The 20,739-nt window shown below is 39.9% G+C and overlaps 1 long non-coding RNA gene and 1 pseudogene across 2 annotated transcripts in view; one reads left to right on the top strand and one right to left on the bottom strand.

Moving 5' to 3' along the window:
* The window catches only part of LOC137224823 (uncharacterized), a 111,700-nt gene that overhangs the window by 22,755 nt on the left and 68,206 nt on the right, over window positions 1–20,739 (bottom strand). The window lies entirely within an intron of this gene.
* Window positions 3,757–4,371, top strand: LOC137224410 (calmodulin-like; annotated as a pseudogene).

Raw genomic sequence — 20,739 nt, forward strand, 5'->3', positions numbered from 1 at the left:
GGCACACTTTTGAGAATGAAAGTGAGTGCTATTAATAATGACATGGAAATAACCCAGACTGTTCTGAGGAAACAGGGACACACTACCTGGACCTTTCCCTGAAAGTTAATTCATTTTCTTATAAACCAAAGACAAATGTCACCTTTTAGTAGATAAGGCCCTTGCTCTCATGGAGACTTAGGTGAGGGGAGATGGCAAATAATAAAGAAAACAAAATAATGAACAAGATAATCAGAGACTAATAAAGCTTTGAAGAAAAAAATTTTAATGGGTGAAGTGATACAGGGTGGGGAGGTAGAGTGGTCAGGAAGACCTGCTTGAGAAGAAAAGATGTGGTGGGAGATCTTAATGTCCAGAGAGGGTTGGGCATGCCAAGATGTGGGCAGAGCACTCCTGATGGAAGACCAATGACCAGTGATGCCTGAGGCCTCTGATGTGTTGAAGGAATGCACCCTGTGAAAGCAGAATTTGTTGGAGGGTTAATCAAAGGGATGACATGATCTATATCACGGTCTAGGGGAAGGAATGAGAAAGAAGGAAACAGAGCCAAAGATACCTGATGGAGGGGGATGGATGATGTGTCTGGGGAGAAAATTAGTAAAGGCAGGAAAAGGGGGGTGGGTGGGAGCACAAGAAAGAACCATCCCAGCAACTGCTACAGACTAGAGGTAGTATAGCTGGTGCTGATACTGGACAGTGCCAGGACTGGCTCACCTGAGGGGCTCAGGAGTTTTTCTAAAACTCCAGGGAGATCAGGGGGAGATAGCAAGAAAACCTCGGATTGGAGATGTGTAGCCTTGCCAAGAAAAGGCTAGTGCAGAGTTCACTCTTAATCTACAAACAGCAAATGCTGGAAAGGGTGTGGAGAAAAGTGAACCCTCCTGCACTACTGGTGGGAATGTAAATTATACAGCCACTATGGAGAACAGTATGGAGGTTCCTTAAAAAACTAAAAATAGAACTACCATATGATCCGGCAATTCCACTACTGGGCATATACCCAGAGAAAACCATAATTCAAAAAGACACATGCACCACAATGTTCATGCAGCACTATTTACAATAGGCAGGACATGGAAGCAACCAAAATGTCCATCGACAGATGAATGGATAAAGAAGATGTGGCACATATATACAATGGAATATTACTCAGCCAGAAAAAGGAACAAAATTGGGTCATTTGTAGAGACGTAGATGGACCTAGACAAGTCATACAAAGTGAAGTAAGTCAGAAAGAGAAAAACAAATATCGTATATTAACACATATATGTGGAATCTAGAAAAATGGTACAGATGAAACAGTTTGCAAGGCAGAAATAGAGACACAGATGTAGAGAACAAATGTATGGACACCAAGGGGGAAAGTGGTGGTGGTGGTGGTGGGATGAACTGGGAGATTGGGATTGACATATATACACTAATATGTATAAAATGGATAACTAATAAGAACCTGCTGTATAAAAAAGAGAATAAAAAAGAAGAAAAGGAAGAGGGAGGGCGAAATGAGGAGTATGGGATTAAGAGACACAAACTACTATACATAAAATAGATGAGCAACAAGGATTTACTGTATAACACAGGGAACAATATTCGATATCTTCTAGTATCCAGTAATGGAAAATAACATAAAAAAATATATATATATAACTGAATCACTTTGCTGTACACCTGACCCTACACAATATAATACATCAACTATATTTCAATTAAAAAAATCTGTAACAAAGGATATATTAAAAATTTTAAAAACTCACACAACTGTACACCAAAAAGAGAGAATTGTACTGAATGTAAATTTAAAAATAAATTTTAAAAAGCTTTGGAGAAGAACCGTTTCTCACTAGGAATTCTGGTCTGAAGCATCGGTGCAAGGCCTCTGCCCAGAGCAACCTATGAGCAAATGAAACTAGACAGAGCACAAAGGAAAACAAAAGGTACTACAGACCCGCCTCTTTGCCCTGGAAGTGTACTTGCGGCATGTTTCTCCAGGCCTTCAGGCTTGGGTCTTGGACTGGAACTACACCACCAGCTTTCCTGGACCTCCAACTTGCAGAGGTATTTCTCGGCTTCCAAAATCAACTGTGTGGTTGACAGGGTCTTGTTGCTCCGGCCAGGTGTCAGGCCTGAGCCTCTGAGATGGGAGAGCCCAGATAAGGACATTGGACAACCAGAGACGTCTTGGTCCCACATAATATCATTCGGCAAGAGCTCTCCCAGAGATCTCCGTCTCAATGCTAAGACTCAGTCCACGCAATGACCAGCAAGCTCCAGTGTTGGACACCCCATGCCAAACAACTAGCAAGACAGGAACACAACCCCACCCATTAGCAGAGAGGCTCCCTAAAATCATAATAAGGCCACAGAGACCCCAAAACACACACCAGACATGGTCCTGCCCACCAGAAAGACAATATCAAGACTCACCCACGAGAACACAGGCACCAGTCTCCTCCACCAGGAAGCCTAAACAACCCACTGAACCAACCTTACCCACTGGAGGCAGATACCAAAAACAACAGGAACAACAAACCTGCAGCCTGTGAAAAGGAGACCCCAAACACAGTAAGTTAAGCAAAATGAGAAGACAGAGAAATACACAGCAGATGAAGGAGCAAAGTAAAAACACACCAGACCAAACAACTGAAGAGGAAATAGGCAGTCTACCTGAAAAAGAATTCAGAATAATGATAGTAAAAATGATCTTAAATCCTGGAAATAGAATAGAGAAAATACAAGAAACGTTTAACAAGGACCTAGAAGAACTAAAGAGCAAACAAACAATGATGAACAACACAATAAATGAAATAAAAAATTCTCTAGAAGGAATCAATAGCAGAATAACTGAGGCAGAAGAATGGATAAGAGACCTGGAAGATAAAATAGTGGAAATAACTACTGCAGAGCAGAATAAAGAAAAAAGAATGAAAAGAATTGAGGACACTCTCAGAGACCTCTGGGACAACATTAAATGCACCAGCATTTGAATTATAGGGGTCCCAGAAGAAGAAGAGGAAAAGAAAGGGACTGAGAAAATATCTGAAGAGATTATAGTTGAAAACTTCCCTAATATGGGAAAGGGAATAGTCAGTCAAGTCCAGGAAGCACAGAGAGTGCAATACAAGATAAAGCCAAGGAGAAATATGACAAGACACATATTAATTAAACTATCAAAAATTAAATACAAAGAAAAAATATTTAATACAGCAAGGGAAAAGCAACAAATAACATATAGGGGAATCCCCATAAGGTTAACAGCTGATCTTTCAGTAGCAACTCAGCAAGACAGAAGGGAGTGGCAGGATGTGTTTAAAGTGACGAAAGGGAAAGACCTACAACCAAGATTACTCTACCCAGAAAGGATCTCATTCAGATTTGACAGAGAAATTAAAACCTTTACAGACAAGCAAAAACCAAGAGAATACAGCACCACCAAACCAGCTTAACAACAAATGCTACAGGGAGTTCTCTAGGCAGGAAACACAAGAGAAGGAAAAGACCTACAATAACAAACCCAAAACAATTAAGAAAATGGTAATAGGAACATACATATAGATAATTACCTTAAATGTAAATGGATTAAATGCTCCAACCAAAAGACATAGACTGGCTGAATGGATACAAAAACAAGACCCATATATATGTTGGGTACAAGAGACCCACTTCAGACCTAGGGACACATACAGACTGAAAGTGAGGGGATGGAAAAAGATATTCCATGCAAATGGACATCAAAAGAAAGCTGGAGTCCAAGTGGAGCAAGTGAGCTGAGTGGTTGTGTAGTCGCGTCCCGGAGACCAGTAGCGCTTGCAGCATGGCTGAGTGACTGACTGAAGAGCAGATTACAGAATTCAAAGAAGCTTTTTCACTATTTGACAAGGATGGTTATGGAACTATAACAACAAAGGAATTGTGAACTGTAATGAGGTCTCATGGGTAGAATCTCACAGAAGCAGACTTACAGTACATGATTAATGAAGTGGATGCTGATGGTAATGGCACAATTGACTTCCCGGAATTTCTGACAATGATGGCAATAAAAATGAAAGATGCAGACAGTTAGGAAGAAATTAGGGAAGCATTCCATGTATCTGATAAGGATGGTAATATCTATATTAGTGCAGCAGAGCTCTGCCATGTGATGACAAACCTTGGAGAGAAGTTAAGAGGTGAAGAGGTTGATGAAATGATCAGGGAAGCAGATATTGATGGTGATAATCAAGTAAACTATGAAGAGTTTGTACAAATGATGACAGCAAAGTGAAGACATTGTACAGAGTGTGTTAAATTTCTTGTACAAAAACGTTTATTTGCCTTTTCTTTGTTTGTAACTTATCTGTAAAAGGTTTCACCCTACTGTCAAAAAAAATATGCATGTATTAGGACTTCATTCCTCCATGTTTTATTCTCTTATCTTACTGTCATTGTCCTGAAACCTTATATTTTAGAAAAATTAAACAAGTAACACGTTGCATGTGGCTTACTCTGGATATATCTAAGCCCTTCTGCACTTCTAAACTTAGACTGAGTTTGTCAAATGAGGGAACATGTGGGTTATGCCTTTTTTTTTAAGTTGTTTTCTTTAGGAACTGTCATCATGTTGTTCTTGAAGTGTGGAGTTGTAACTCTGTGTGGACTATGAACAGTCAACAGTATGTACTTAAAAGTAGCACTATTGCAAAATTGGTGTTTTATCCAGGACTCATACACTATCTTTTTGTACTGCTGATCCTTTACCAGAAACAATTTCTTTTATTGTTACTTGCTTGTTGTTTTAGCCACTTAAAGAAAATCTGCTTATGGCACAATTTGCCTCAAATCGACTCCAAGATGTATATTTGTTTTCCAATAAAAATCACAATTTACCTAATAAAAAAAAAAAAAAGAAAGAGAACTGGAGTCACAATTCTCATATCAGACAAAATAGACTTTAAAATAAAGACTATTAGAAGAGACAAAGAAAGACACTACATAATGATCAAGGAATCAATCCAAGAAGAAGATAAAACAATTGCAAATATTTATGCACCCAACATAGGAGCACCTCAATACATAAGGCAAATGCTAAGAGCCATCAAAGGGGAAATCAACAGTAACACAATAATAGTAGGGAACTTTAACACCCCACTTTCACCAATGGAAAGATCATTCAAAGTGAAAATAAGTAAGGAAACACGAGCTTTAAATGACATATTAAACAAGATGGGCTTAATTGATATTTATATAGGACATTCCATCCAAAAACAATAGAATACACTTTGCTCTTAAGTGTCTATGGAGCATTCTCCAGGATAGATCATATCAAGCCTTGGTAAATTTAAGAAAATTGAAATTGTATCAAGTATCTTTTCCGACCACAATGCTATGAGACTGGATATTGATTACAGGGAAAAAACTGTAAAAGATACAAACACATGGAGGCTAGACAATGCACTACTAAATAACCAAGAGATCACTGAAGAAATCAAAAAATACCTAGAAACAAATGATAATGAAAACACGATGACCCAAAACCTATGGGATGCAACAAAAGCAGTTCTAAGAGGGAAGCTTATAGCAATACAATCCTACTTCAAGAAACATGAAAAATCTCAAACAAACCACCTAACCTTACACCTAAAGCAATTAGAGAAAGAAGAACAAAAAACCCCAAAGTTAACAGTAGGAAAGAAATCATAAAGATCAGATCAGAAATAAATGAAAAAGAAATGAATGACACAATAGCAAAGATCAATAAAACTAAAAGCTGGTTCTTTGAGAAGATAAACAGTTTTGATAAACCATTAGCCAGAGTCATCAAGAACAAAAGGGAGGAGACTCAAATCAATAGAATTAGAAATGCAAAAAGAGGAGTAACAACTGACACTGCAGAAATACAAATGATCATGAGAGGATCAACTATATGCCAATAAAATGGACAACCTGGAAGAAATGGAACAATTCTTAGAAAAGCACAACCTTCCGAGACTGAACCAGGAAGAAATAGAAAATATAAACAGACCAATCACAAGCACTGAAATTGAAACTGTAATTAAAAATCTTCCAACAAACAAAAGCCCAGGACCAAATGGCTTCACAGGCGAATTCTATCAAACATTTAGAGAAGAGCTAACACATATCCTTCTCAAACACTTCCAAAATATAGCAGAATGAGGAACAATCCCAAACTCATTCAACGAGACCACCATCACCCTGATACCAAAACCAGACACAGATGTCACAAAGAAAGAAAACTACAGGCGAATATCACTGATGAACATAGATGCAAAAATCCTCAACAAAATACTAGCAAGCATGGGATGAAGTGAGACAGTGGCATGGACATATATACACTACCAAGTGTAAGAGAAGATAGCCACTGAGAAGCAGCTGCATAGCACAGGGAGATCAGCTTGGTGCTTTGTGTCCAACTAGAGGGGTGGGATAGGGAGGGTGGGAGGGAGACGAAAGAGGGAGGAGATATGGGGATATATGTATACATACAGCTGAGTCACTTTGTTATACAGCAGAAACTAACACACCATGGTAAAGCAATTATACTCCAATACAGATAGTTTTAAAAATAATACTAGGAAAAAGACTCCAACAGCACATTAAAACTATCATACAACATGATCAACTGGGATTTATCCCGGGAATGCAAGGATTCTTCAATATATGCAAATCAATCAATGTGATAAACCATATTAAAAAACTGAAGGATAAAAAACATATGATCATCTCAATAGATGCAGAAAAAGCTTTCAACAAAATTCAACACCCATTTATGATAAAAACCCTCCAGAAAGAAAGCATAGAGGGAACTTTCCTCAACATAATAAAGGCCATATATGGCAAACCCATAGCCAACATTGTTCTCAATGGTGAAAAAATGAAACCATTTCCACTAACATCAGGAAGAAGACAAGGTTGCCCACTCTTACCAATATTATTCAACATAGTTTTGGAAGTTTTAGGCAGAGCAATCAGAGAAGAAAAAGAAATAACAGGAATCCAAATTGGAAAAGAAGATGTAAAGTTGTCACTGTTTGTAGATAACACGATACTATACATAGAGAATCCTAAAGAGGCTACCAGAAAACTACTAGAGCTAATCAATGAATTTGGTAAAGTAGAGGATACAAAATTAATGCACAGAAATCTCTTGCATTCCTATACACTAATGATGAAAAATCTGAAAGAGAATTTAAGGAAACACTCCCATTTATCACTGCAACAAAAAGAATAAAATACCTAGGAATAAACCTACCTAAGGAGACAAAAGACCTGTATGCAGAAAACTATAAGACACTGATGAGAGAAATTAAAGATGATACAAACAGATGGAGAGATATACCATGTTCTTGGATTGGAAGAATGAACTTTGTGAAAATGACTCTACTACCCAAAGCAATCTACAGATTCAATGCAATCCCTATCAAACTAAGGCATTTTTCACAGAACTAGGACAAAAAATTTCACAATTTGTACGGAAACACAAAGGACCCCGAATAGCCAAAGCAATCTTGAGAAAGAAAAATGGAGCTGGAGCAATCAGGCTCCCTGACTTCAGACTATACTACAAAGCTACAGTAATCAATACAGGATGGTACTGGCACAGAAATATAGATCAATGGAACATGATAGAAAGCCCAGAGATAAACCCATGCACGTATGGTCACCTTGTCATTGATAAAGAGGCAAGACTATATAATGGAGAAAAGACAGCCTCTTCAATAAGTGGTGCTGGGAAAACTGGACAGCTACATGTAAAAGAATGAAATTAGGACACTCCCTTACACCATGCACACACAAAAAAAAACTCAAAATGGATTAAAGACCTAAATGTAAAGCCAGAAACTATCAAACTCTTAGAGGAAAACCTAGAACACTCTATGACATATATCACAGCAAGATCCTTTTTGACCCACCTCCTAGAGAAATGGAAAAAAACCCAGAAATTAACAAATGGGACCTAATGAAACTTAAAAGCTTTTGCACAGAAAAGGAAACCATAAACAAGATGAAAAGACAATCCTCAGAATGGGAGAAAATATTTGCAAATGAAGCAACTGACAAATGATTAATCTCCAAAATATACAAGCAGCTCATGCAGCTCAATATCAAAAAAACAAAAAACCCAATCCAAAATGGGCAGAAGACCTAAATAGACATTTGTCCAAAGAAGATATACAGAGCCAACAAACACATGAAAGGATGCTCAACATCACTAATCATTATAGAAATGCAAATGAAAGCTACAATAAGGTATTACCTCACACTGGTCAGAATGGCCATCATCAAAAAATCTACAAACAATAAATGCTGGAGAGGATGTGGGGAAAAGGGAACCCTCTTTGCACTGTTGGTGGGATGTAAACTGATACAGCCACTATGGAGACTAGTATGGAGGTTTCTTAAAAAACTAAAAATAGAACTACCATTTGACCCAGCAATCCCCCTACTGGGCATATACCCTGAGAAAATCATAATTCAGAAAGAGTCATGTAGGGCGGAGGGGAAGATGGTGGAAGAGTAAGACGCAGAGATCACCTTCCTCCCCACAGATATACCAGAAATCCATCTACACGTGGAGCAACTCCTACAGAACACCTACTGAATGCTGGCAGAAGACCTCAGACCTCCCAAAAGGCAAGAAACTCCCCACGTACCTGGGTAGGGCAAAAGAAAAAAAGAAAAAACAGAGACATAAGAATAGGGACGGGACCTGCACCAGTGGGAGGGAGCTGTGAACGAGGAAAGGTTTCCACACACTAGGAAGCCCCTTCGCAGGCGGAGACTGCTGGAGGTGGAGAGGGGAGCTTCGGAGCCGCGGGGGTGAGCACAGCAACAGAGGTGCGGAGGGCAAAGCGGGGAGATTCCTGCACAGAGGATCGGTGCCGACCGGCACTCACCAGCCCGAGAGGCTTGTCTGCTCACCCGCCGGGGAGGGCGGGGCTGCGAGCTGAGGCTCGGGCTTTGGTTGGAGTGCAGGGAGAGGACTGGGGTTGGCTCCGTGAACACAGCCTGAAGGGGTTAGTGCACCACGGCTAGCCGGGAGGGAGTCCGGGAAAAGCTCTGGAGCTGCCGAAGAGGCAAGAGACTTTTTCTTCCCTCTTTGTTTCCTGGTGTGCGAGGAGAGGGGTTTAAGAGCGCTGCTTGAAGGAACTCCAGAGACGGGTGCGAGCCGCGGCTAAAAACGCGGACCCCAGAGACGGGCGGGAGATGCTAAGGCTGCTGCTGCCGCCACCAAGGGGCCTCTGTGCGAGCACAGGTCACTATCCACACCCCTCTTCCGGGGAGCCTGTGCAGCCCGCCATTGCCAGATTCCCAGGATCCACGGACAACTCCTCCGGGAGAACGCACGGCAGGCCTCAGGCTGGTGCAATGTCACGCTGGCCTCTGCCGCCGCAGGCTCACCCCGCTCTCCGTGCCCCTCCCTCCCCCCGGTCTGAGTGAGCCAGAGCCCCCGAATCAGCGGCTCCTTTAACCCCGTCCTGTCTGAGCAAAAAACAGACGCCCTCTGGCGACCTACACGCAGAGGTGGGGACAAATCCAAAGCTGAGTCCCTCTGAGCTGTGAGAACAAAGAAGAGAAAGGGAAATCTCTACCAGCAGCCTCAGAAACAGCGGATTAAAGCTCCAAAATCAACTTGATGTACCCTGCATCTGTGGAATACATGAATAGACAATTAATCATCCCAAATTGAGGAGGTGGACTTCAAGAGCAAGATTTATGATATTTTTACCCTTTTCCTCTTTTTGTGAGTGTGTATGTGTATGCTCCTGTGTGAGATTTTGTCTGTATAGCTTTGCTTCCACCATTTGTCCTAGGGTTCCATCTGTCCATTTTTTAAAAAAAAATTTTTCTTAATAAATAATTTTAGTAACTTTATTATACTTTACCTTCTTTCTTTCTTTCTTTCTTTCTTTCTTACTTTCTTTCTTTCTTTCTTTCTTTCTTTCTTTCTTTCTATCTACTTCTACTAACTCTTTCTCTCTACTTTTTCTCCCTTTTATTCTGAGCCGTGTGGAGTCTCTTGTTGCTGCAGCCAGGAGTCACTGCTGTGCCTCTGAGGTGGGAGAGCCAACTTCAGGACACTGGTCAACAAGAGAGCACCCAACTCCACATAATATCAAACGGCGAAAATCTCCCAGAGATCTCCATCTCAACACCAGCACTCAGCTTCACTCAACAACCAGCAAGCTACAGTGCTGGAAAACCTATGCCAAACAACTAGCAAAACAGGAACACAACCCCACCAATTAGCAGAGAGGCTGCCTAAAATCATAATAACTCCACAGGCACCCCAAAACACAACACCAGACGTGGACCTGCCAACTAGAGAGACAAGATCCACCCTCATCCACCACAACACAGGCACTAGTCCCCTCCACCAGGAAGCCTACACAACCCACTGAACCAACCTTAGCCACTGGAGACAGACATCAAAAACAACGGGAACTACGAACCTGCAGCCTGCAAAAAGGAGACCCCAAACACAGTAAGATAAGCAAAATGAGAAGACAGAAAAACACACAGCAGATGAAGGAGCAAGATAAAAATGCACCAGACCTAACAAATGAAGAGGAAATAGGCAGTCTACCTGAAAAAGAATTCAGAATAATGATAGTCAGGATGATCCAAAATCTTGGAAATAGAAGAGACAAAATGCAAGAAACATTTAACAAGGACCTAGAAGAAGTAAAGATGAAACAAGCAATGATGAACAACACAATAAATGAAATTAAAAGTACTCTAGATGGGATCAATAGCAGAATAACTGAGGCAGAAGAACGGATAAGTGACCTGGAAGATAAAATAGTGGAAATAACTACTGCAGAGCAGAATAAAGAAAAAAGAATGAAAAGAGCTGAGGACAGTCTCAGAGACCTCTGGGACAACATTAAACGCACCAACATTCGGATTATAGGGGTTCCATAAGAAGAAGAGAAAAAGAAAGGGACTGAGAAAATATTTGAAGAGATTATAGTTGAAAACTTCCCTAATATGGGAAAGGAAATAGTTAATCAAGTCCAGGAAGCACAGAGAGTCCCATACAGGATAAATCCAAGGAGAAACATGCCAAGACACATATTAATCAAACTGTCAAAAATTAAATACAAAGAAAACATATTAAAAGCAGCAAGGGAAAAACAACAAATAACACACAAGGGAATCCCCATAAGATTAACAGCTGATCTCTCAGCAGAAACCCTGCAAGCCAGAAGGGAATGGCAGGACATACTGAAAGTGGTGAAGGAGAAAAACCTGCAACCAAGATTACTTTACCCAGCAAGGATCTCATTCAGATTTGATGGAGAAATTAAAACCTTTACAGACAAGCAAAAGCGGAGAGAGTTCAGCACCACCAAACCAGCTTTACAACAAATGCTAAAGGAACTTCTCTAAACAAGAAACACAAGAGAAGGAAAAGACCTATAAAAACGAACCCAAAACAATTTGGAAAATGGGAATAGGAACATACATATCGATAATTACCTTAAATGTAAACGGACTAAATGCTCCCACCAAAAGACATAGATAGGCTGAATGGATACAAAAACAAGACCCTTATATATGCTGTCTACAAGAGACCCACTTCAGACCTAGAGACACATACAGACTGAAAGTAAGGGGATGGAAAAAGATATTCCATGCAAATGGAAACCAAAAGAAAGCTGGAGTAGCAGTTCTCATATCAGACAAAATAGACTTTAAAATAAAGACTATTAGAAGAGACAAAGAAGGACACTACATAATGATCAAGGGATCGATCCAAGAAGACGATATAACAATTGTAAATATGTATGCACCCAACATAGGAGCACCTCAATACATAAGGCAAATACTAACAGCCATAAAAGGGGAAATCGACAGTAACACATTCATAGTAGGAGACTTTAACACCCCACCTTCACCAATGGACAGATCATCCAAAATGAAAATAAATAAGGAAACACAAGCTTTAAATGATACATTAAACAAGATGGACTTAATAGATATTTATAGGACACTCCATCCAAAAACAACAGAATACACTTTTTTCTCAAGTGCTCATGGAACATTCTCCAGGATAGATCATATCTTGGGTCACAAATCAAGCCTTGTTAAATTTAAGAAAATTGAAATTGTATCAAGTATCTTTTCCAACCACAACGCCATGAGACTAGATATCATTTACAGGAAAAGATCTGTAAAAAATACAAACACATGCAGGATAAACAATACACTACTTAATAACGAAGTGATCACTGAAGAAATCAAAGAGGAAATTAAAAAATACCTAGAAACAAATGACAATGGACACACAACGACCCAAAACCTATGGGATGCAGCAAAAGCAGTTCTAAGGGGGAAGTTTATAGCAATACAAGCCCACCTTAAGAAGAAGGAAACATCTCGAATAAACAACCTAACCTTGCATCTCAAGCAATTAGAGAAAGAAGAACAAAAAAACCCCAAAGCTAGCAGAAGGAAAGAAATCATAAAAATCAGATCAGAAATAAATGAAAAAGAAATGAAGGAAACAACAGCAAAGATCAATAAAACTAAAAGCTGGTTCTTTGAGAAGATAAACAAAATAGATGAACCATTAGCCAGACACATCAAGAAAAAAAGGGAGAAGACTCAAATCAATAGAAATGAAAAAGGAGAAGTAACAACTGACTGCAGAAATAAAAAAAGATCATAAGAGATTACTACAAGCAACTCTATGCCAATAAAATGGACAATCTGGAAGAAATGGACAAATTCTTAGAAATGCACAACCTGCCAAGACTGAATCAGGAAGAAATAGAAAATATGAACAGACCAATCACAAGCACTGAAATTGAAACTGTGATTAAAAATCTTCCAACAAACAAAAGCCCAGGACCAGATGGCTTCACAGGCGAATTCTATCAAACATTTAGAGAAGAGCTAACACCTATCCTTCTCAAACTTTTCCAAAATATAGCAGAGGGAGGAACACTCCCAAATTCCTTCTGCGAGGCCACCATCACCTTGATAACAAAACCAGACAAGGATGTCACAAAGAAGGAAAACTACAGGCCAATATCACTGATGAACATAGATGCAAAAATCCTCAACAAAATACTAGCAAACAGAACCCAACAGCACATTAAAAGGATCATACACCATGATCAAGCGGGGTTTATTCCAGGAATGCAAGGATTTTTCAATATACGCAAATCTATCAATGTGATAAACCATATTAACAAATTGAAGGAGAAAAACCATATGATCATCTCAATAGATGCAGAGAAAGCATTTTAAAAAATTCAACACCCATTTATGATAAAAACCCTGCAGAAAGTAGGCATAGAGGGAACTTTCCTCAACATAATAAAGGCCATATATGAGAAGCCCACAGCCAACATCATCCTCAATGGTGAAAAACTGAAAGAATTTCCACTAAGATAAGGAACACGACAAGGTTGCCCACTCTCACCACTCTTATTCAACATAGTTTTGGAAGTTTTAGCCATAGCAATCAGAGAGGAAAAGGAATCCAAATTGGAAAAAAGAAGTAAAGCTGTCACTGTTTGCAGATGACATGATACTATACATAGAGAATCCTAAAGGTGCTACCAGAAAACTACTAGAGCCAATCAATGTATTTGGTAAAGTTGCAGGACACAAAATTAATGCACAGAAATCTCTTGCATTCCTATACACTAATGATGAAAAATCTGAACGTGAAAGCAAGAAAACACTCCCATTTACCACTGCAACAAAAAGAATAAAATATCTAGGAATAAACCTACCTAAGGAGACAAAAGACCTGTATGCAGAAAATTATAAGACACTGATGAAAGAAATTAAAGATGATACAAATAGATGGAGAGATATACCATGTTCTTGGATTGGAAGAATCAACATCGTGAAAATGACTCTACTACCCAGAGCAATCTATAGATTCAATGCAATCCATATCAAACTACCACTGGCATTTTTCACAGAACTAGAGCAAAAAATTTCACAATTTGTATGGAAACACAAAAGACCCCGAATAGTCAAAGCAATTTGGAGAACGAAAAACAGAGCTGGAGGAATCAGGCTCCCTGACTTCAGACTATACTACAACGCTACAGTAATCAAGATAGTATGGTACAGGCACAAAAACAGAAAGGTAGATCAATGGAACAGTATAGAAAGCCCAGAGATAAACCCACGCACATATGGTCACCTTATCTTTGATAAAGGAGGCAGGAATGTACAGTGGAGAAAGGACAGCCTCTTCAATAAGCAGTGCTGGGAAACCTGGACAGGTACAAGTAAAAGTATGAGATTAGATCACTCCCTAACACCATACACAAAAATAAGCTCAAAATGGATTAAAGACCTAAATGTAAGGCCAGAAACTATCAAATTCTTAGAGGAAAACATAGGCAGACCACTCTATGACATAAATCACAGCAAGATCCTTTTGACCCACCTCCTAGAGAAATGGAAATAAAAACAAAAATAAACAAATGGCACCTAATGAAACTTCAAAGCTTTTGCACAGGAAATGAATCCATAAACAAGACGAAAAGACAACCCTTAGAATGGGAGAAAATACTTGCAAATGAAGCAACTGACAAAGGATTAATTTCCAAAATTTACAAGCAGCACATGCAGCTCAATAACAAAAAAACAAACAACCCAATCCAAAAATGGGAAGAAGACCTAAATAGACATTTCTCCAAAGAAGATATACAGACTGCCAACAAACACATGAAAGAATGCTCAACATCATTAATCATGAGAGAAATGCAAATCAAAACTACAATGAGATATCATCTCACACCAGTCAGAATGGCCATCATCAAAAAATCTAGAAACAATAAATGCTGGAGAGGGTGTGGAGAAAAGGGAACACTGTTGCACTGCTGGTGGGAATGTGAATTGGTTCAGCCACTATGGACAACAGTATGGAGGTTCCTTAAAAAACTACAAATAGAACTACCATATGACCCAGCAATCCCACTACTGAGCATATACCCTGAGAAAACCAAAATTCAAAAAGAGTCATGTACCAAAATGTTCATTGCAGCTCTATTTACAATAGCCCAGAGATGGAAACAACCTAAGTGCCCATCATCAGATGAATGGATAAAGAAGTGGCACATATATACAATGGAATATTACTCAGCCATAAAAAGAAACAAAATTGAGCTATTTGTAATGAGGTGGATAGACCTAGAGTCTGTCATACAGAGTGAAGTTAGTCTGAAAGAGAAAGAGAAATACCCTATGCTAACACATATATATGGAATTTAAGGGAAAAAATGTCATGAAGAACCTAGGGGTAAGACAGGAATAAAGACACAGACCTACTGGAGAACGGACTTGAGGTTATGGGGAGGGGGAAGGGTGAGCTGTGACAAAGCGAGAGAGAGGCGTGGACATATATACACTAACAAACGTAAGGTAGATAGCTGGTGGGAAGCAGCCGCATAACACAGGGAGATCAGCTCGGTGCTTTGTGACCACCTGGAGGGGTGGGATAGGGAGGGTGGGACGGAGGGAGACACAAGAGGGAAGAGATATGGGAACATATGTACATATATAACTGATTCACTTTGTTACAAAGCAGAAAGTAACACACCATTTTAAAGCAATTATACCCGAATAAAGGTGTTAAGAAAAAAAAAGAGTCATGTACCACAATGTTCACTGCAGCACTATTTACAATAGCCAGGACATGGAAGCAACCTAAGTGTCTATCAACAGATGAATTGTTAAAGGTGCGGCACATATACACAATGGAATATTACTCAGCCCGAAAAAGGAACGAAATTGCGTTATTTGAAGTGAGGTGGATGGACCGAGAATGTTTCACACACAGTGAATTCAGAAAGAGAAAAACAAATACCGTATCGTAACACATATATATGGAATTTAAAAAAAAACAGTTCTGAGGAACCGAGGGGCAGGACAGGAATAAAGATGCAGACATAGATAATGGACTTGAGAACATGGGGAAGGGGAAGGCAAGTTGGGACGAAGTGAGAGAGTGGCACTGACTTATATACACTACCAAATGTAAAATAGATAGCTAGTGGGAAGCAGCCACATAGCACAGGGAGATCAGCTCAGTGCTTCGTGACCACCTAGAGGGGTGGGCTAGGGAGGGTGGGAGGGAGATGCAAGAGGGAGGAGATATGGGGATATATGTATATGTATAGTTGACTCACTTTGTTATACAGTAGAAACTAACACAACATTGTAAAGCAATTATACTCCAATAAAGATGTTAAAAAAAAAATAAAATAAATAATAAACCATTCTCCCCCCCCAAAAATAAAAAGGTACTACAAACAAAAGTGAGGTTTTGAAAATAGGGTTTATATCACATATTTACATTTGGATTTCTCTGACTACTCTTCAAGATTTAAATAGTCGTGAAGATGGACTAGAAAAAGTCTTCCACTTCTGTAGTTTTCTGCTACTTCTTTGTATTTCCTGCTATTATTTTTCAAGTAAATGATGATAACTTATTGAGGTAATAAAGTTTCTTTACTATAAAAAAAAGCTTTCGAAGAAAAGAAAAATAATTTACTTTTAATCATATTCATTACAATCACAATTTATCTCAGGCTTAGTCACTGGGAATTGAGCTGACTTGAAGCTCTAGGCAGAAGAGGTAATTTAGGTTGTTGGATTTTTCCTCTGTATGGATATGCTCCACAGTGATGAATACTTTGCAATTTGATCTTTTCTGGACTATGTGTCATGTTCCATTGGTCCATTTTGCCAATAACACACTGTCTTGATTTATAAAGACTTTATAAAAAACTTAGTTTTAGAGTAAGTCTTAAAGTCAGGCAGTGTGAGTTCTCCAACTTTGTTCTTTTTCAAAATTGTTTCACCTATTGTGCAATTTCATATTTTAAAAACTTATTTTAATATTTTGTGGAAACTTTTTTATATTTATTAAATATAGCTGCTTTGTTTACTTTTATCTGAAAAAAAGGAAAATAAAAGAATGAAGCGCTGTCAGTAAGGGATACTTTGGGCTGAAAGTGAATCTGTCATTTCTGTGCCTTAAACAAAGAGGGGGTTTATTTTTCCCTCACATAAGAGAAGTCTGAAGATAGGTGTCTGCTAGCATTGGTTCAGTGGCTCAACAGTGTCAGGGCCCACGTCTCTGTGGTTCTCTTGACCTCTCCCTCATGGTCACAAGATGGCAGCTACACCTACTGCCATCTTGTCCATTCACGGTAGAAAAATGTAACTTTTGTCTCCCTGTCCAGAATTCTGTCAAATGCCTCCTTTGGCTTCAAGAGAGGTTGGGTATGGTATTTTTGTCTTTCAGTCTGTGAAATAGACATAGACCAGAAAGAAGGGGTTTGATATGAGAGTCAGGAGTACCAACCTGAGGTGTTGGCCACCAAAGATTGAGGAGAGGTTTTAAAAAAGCTTTTCATTGAATTCTGCACCCCCCAAAAATATTAGCAAATAAAGCAGTGATTTAGAATCCAAATGAAGCCACATCACTTTCCTTCTCAGTGTTGCACAGGAACCACCTCAGAGCCTCCTGATCCTGCCTCTCATGAGCATTAACTCTCCCCCAGCACTCACATAGGCCTTGAGAGTCAGAGACACCAGCTAGAAAAACAAAGCTAGTGTATTGCTGAAGGACAAGAGTGACATTGTGACCAGGCTACAGCATAGCTCTCTTTAATAAACTTTCAACTAAAGAATGTTGGAATTCAATGCATGTCCATGAATTGCCTGTATCAGTCCCTGAATGGGGAAAACTTGGCATTTCTTCTTTTCTCTCATTCAGTAAATATTTATAGGGCTCCTATGTGCCAGGCACTGGGTGTTTTTTATTCTTCTTCCTTTTATTATTGTTCCCTGTCCTATTTTCTTGGATTATTATTCTCTCCAAGTGTCTATGGGGATACGTGTAAAAGTATACGACAATATGTCAAACCTGCAGAGCGCAGAGCACTGTCAGAGCACTGCTCACACCCCGGAGAAGGAAAGACTGAGAAGGCGTGAAGGAATCAGGATGCAAGAGAATACCTGTGAGGAATGGTGTTTCTTACAATACTCATGTGCTTATTCATGCATTTATTTGTTCACTAAATATTTATTGAGTCCATTTGCTAGATTCTGGAGATATTCTGGTGAATATACAGATAAGGTCTCTACCTTCATTGAGCTTAAACTTGTTGTGGGACAATATTTTTGAAATATGAACCAATGTTATTTCTCCCAATAGTTCACGTTTTCTTTCCCTCCTCCCAATCAAGTAGCTAGGCTATGCTCATTGCCTCAGTGGAGAGATGAAATAAGCAGAAAGCAGAGAATAAAAGGAGATTTCCTATACTTTAGGGGAATAGAAATGACATTAAGCATAAACAGTATGTTAGCATGAATGGACCACACCCATACAGACACCTCACTAGATGGCAAAGATTCATCTGAGCTGAAAGGGGGAAGAGAGATGGAGGGCAAGGGAATTGCCACAGAGGCCAGCGGGGAAAGGAAGGAGCACTCCAGACCTGAAAGGGCTGTGGATGAGCACAGCTGTATCTCAGCCCAGGGCCAGAGTGAGGAGAATTTGTGGGCACCAAGGAACCAGATGGCAACCAGGCTGCATTTACCCAACACAGAGGGAGAACCCACCACCCACACTGGGTCTATACAAACTATCCTTTCCCCAGGCATCCAAACTCCGTGCCCGCCTCTTCTTCCTGGGCACACAGTTATGCTCTATTTCCCAGCCTCCCTTGCAAAAAGATGAAGTCATATCATGAAGCAGGGAGTTCTGGCCAATGGTCTTGAGAAGAAGTGATATACGTCATTTCCTATCCTGTCCATAAATACTTCCAATACAATCCCCATGCTCCCTCTTTCCTGTTCTGCCAGGTATAAATGACAGGTTACAAGGCCACAGGAAATGGCAAAGCCAAAAGGTGGAAGGAGCCTGGGTCACCAAGTCCCTTCTTGGAAGAGTCCCTGAGTTTCTGGTCCCACTCTGACCAGAAACATCTGTGTTATGTGAACTGAAGTTAATTTTTCTTGTTAAGCCACTAAAATGTTGAAGTTTGTTACAGAAATTTTAGCCTACTCTGACAAATATTCCAAGCAACGCCCCCAGCTCAAGTAACACTTTCCTGTCCCTGGACCTAGTTCACTCCTTACCCAAGTTAGTCCATGAGGACAGGTACCTCACTGCAAAATACCAGGACACGGTAAGCACCCTCCCCCAAAAGAAGGTGGGGCCCTCACAATCTACCACGTTGTATGATGATGAGAAAGGGAAAGGTCCTGCTCTTTTACTTGTGAAGCTAAACAGAACCTGCTTAAGATTTTCCCTGAGCTAGAAGAATTATTAAGCACACAAGCATCACAGTGTAGAAGGGGAAAGAAATATGCAACAAGCAAGTGTAGAGTTATATGCTGAGCTCCATGGAAGAAAAATAAAAATAATCTGGAGAGAATAATAGGTGAGGATATAACTTATATTAGGGAGGGGGAATGAGTGAAGACTTCTCTGAAGAAGGAACAGTTGAACAAAAACCTAAAGGGGGAATCACAGCCAAGCAGGTTAACAGCCAAGGGAATAGCATTCCAGGCAAAAGGAACAGAATGTGCAAAGGCCCTGAGAAAGGAAAGAGGTTGGCTTATGTGAGGATCTGAAATATGCTAGTATAGCTGTGACACAGAGAAAAGAGTATGATATGGGGATGGAGAAATAGGCAGAGGCAAATTCATATTGCCCCATGTAGACTTGGCTCTTGATTTTGCATTTTATTACAAGAGCCTGGGAAGGTGTTGAAATATTTTAAGGAGGGATCATGGTCAGGACTGCACTTTTAAAATATCAAACTGGCCAAGATGGAGACTGGTTGGGAGGGAAGTAAAAGAGGAAGGAAAGAGCCAATGTAAGAGGCTATTTCAGCAATCCAGGCAAGAGATTAATGGTGTGTTGAATTAGAGGGATGGCAGCATGTATGTGGAGAGAATTGGATGAGTCTAAGATATACTTGGGAAGCTAAATAGAATGGAGCTCTTGCATTCAATATCTTTAAACTCTAGTGAGAGATGGGAGCAGGAATAAGTGGTACGAGACAGTTCTCAGCTGGGCGCTCTAAGGGTTGAGAGGATGTGGAAAACGACAGTAACAGCAGCTTCTCCTGTCTGAACCACCATAATTTGGGCAGGGTGGTTTGGAGGAGGTAGAGGCTGCAGGGAGAGCTGGGCTTGGAATCAGAAGGTTGTAGCCCAGTTGGGTAGGTGACTGTGTGCTCACTCAGCTGTGCTGTCATGCCAGAGGGATAGAGCCCAAATAGGTAAGCGACTCAGAAACCTAACAAATAAGGCCTCTGCCTGGACATGATCTAAACACTATGGAGGAGGGTGGCACTCAAATAATTTCACCCTTTACCCATCCTTATTAGCTAATGATAATAATAATAAGAGGAAGAATAGCTAATATTATGGAGCTCTTTGTGCCAGGCCCTGTGCTAAGGAATGTGTTACATTCTCTCATTTCAGCTCACTAGAACTTTAGTAAGATAGCTATAATCATTACCACTGTTTACTAACACTAATGCCTAGAAATTAGAACCTTGTCCAAGGCCATGTCTTTAGTAACTACAGTAGCAAATATTCAAACCCAGCTCTGTCTTGAATCCAGAGCCAGGCTTCTACCTGTATCATCTAACATGTTGAGAAGGATTCTGAAGATGCATTTGGGTTCAATGGGGCAAAGTCAGGTAGATGCAGTCTGGTCAGTCATGTATTTGCCACCTCTGT

Source organism: Pseudorca crassidens, chromosome 5, assembly GCF_039906515.1.
Source record: "Pseudorca crassidens isolate mPseCra1 chromosome 5, mPseCra1.hap1, whole genome shotgun sequence".
In the NCBI taxonomy this organism is placed as follows: Eukaryota; Metazoa; Chordata; class Mammalia; order Artiodactyla; family Delphinidae; genus Pseudorca; species Pseudorca crassidens.